Source organism: Otolemur garnettii, unplaced genomic scaffold (genome assembly GCF_000181295.1).
Source record: "Otolemur garnettii isolate 467f Iridium unplaced genomic scaffold, OtoGar3 scaffold00139, whole genome shotgun sequence".
Taxonomy (NCBI): domain Eukaryota; kingdom Metazoa; phylum Chordata; class Mammalia; order Primates; family Galagidae; genus Otolemur; species Otolemur garnettii.
This window is the reverse complement of record NW_003852534.1, coordinates 5095796-5097369: the sequence shown is the minus strand read 5'-3', so window position 1 is coordinate 5097369 and position 1574 is coordinate 5095796.

Below are 1574 nucleotides of genomic sequence, written 5' to 3'. Positions count from 1 at the left end.
TAAAATGAAAGGGCTGTTTTAGGCAGTCATCCTGGTGGAGACGCATTCTGAGACAATAGCGACTCATGGTGATGACTGTTAAGCTTTATGGTTGGCCCCTTTGAGAGTGTGAACAGAAATGTTTACAGAACAATTATAGGGGAAGATGAGAATGTATATAACATCATTAGCTGTCACATTTGGAAGCCTCCTCTCCCGTGCATTATTTCTGCTTGCTTTTCACTGAAAGTTAATGTCCTAAAACTGTAGTCAGTGTATCTGTATCTAAGCAGCCGAAAGCCTCACTGAATAAAAGAGCGATGGCTCGTCTCTTCCAATGGGACCGTGAGGTCCACAGTCTGTTCTATCTGCATGTGGTGTGTTGGACTGAGGGGTAGGGAGTGTGGTTTGGGCAGTCTCCACTGGAGTTAAGTGCCAATGTTCTCACTTCTGAATCTGAGATGGACAAACTGGGTCACCTTGATGTGTCAGTTAGCGGTGTCCCATCAGTCTCTGTGAACTGCTGCCACCTCAAATCATGTTAGATGAAAACGTGACAATTCCTGGCTCTGGGTAAGAAAGAATTTAGAAGATCCATATGTCATAATTCTGGACATGCTTCTATCTTCATAAATATGAAGAACAATTATAGGTGAAGTAATATAATAACTTATCTGCCCTGGTGGGCAAATGGGTGTGAAGTCTTTCCAGGAGAGTTCCTTGTTCTGGGAAGGTAGAGAGACTAAATATTCCTTCCTGGGCAGCATTTATAAGTATTCCACTAAGATTTGGTTTTCTCTGCTTTTTCTTTTTAATTTTTTTCCTCCATAAAATGTATTACTTTAAGAAATATATAGAAAGGGTAGAGGTTTTCTTTTCTACTTTTTCTTTTTTCAATAAATCATATCGTTTTATCTGAATTCTGAGTTACGTGTTTATTTTTAATGTAACTTTGCAACAGCAGGGAAAGTCATGAAACTCACACTATTTAGCAGCCATCACTGATTTCTTCCTTGTGTCAGAGTGTCTAGAGGAAGGGGAAAGACTGCCCAGAGCACAGAGTAAGATGAGGCCATAAAGGAGGTGGCAGTTAGGTGGGAACCCAGTCTGTGTCTGTCTTCAAAATAATTTGAAAATAAACATTCCTTTCTGAGAGTACATGGTGGTGGTTAGATTTTGTTTTGTTTGTTTTTGTTTTGTTCTTCCTTGTGGAAGATGACACCGTGTTGTCCTGACTACACTTAATTTGACTCGATATAGTTTTTAAGTGCCTTTCTCTGCATGGCCCAAGTTGACTCACCAACATCAGACCTGCACTCCAGCAGAGAAAGGGCAGGGAATTTCTTTGGCAGAAAGAGAATCGGGTGTCGCACACATCACTCCCACATTTCCTTGATGCAAATTGAATCATTTGACTCTACAGCTGGGTCATTACTGTCCTGCTGAAATGTGCAGAGCTGTGTTATTTGAAGGAGTAAGGGAAGAACAGGTCCTGGAGAATAATTAAAAGTCCTTGCTCTGGGGAGGTACCTGTGGCTCAGTGAGTAGGGCACAAGCCCCATATACCGAGGGTGGTGGGTTCAAACCCAGCCCTG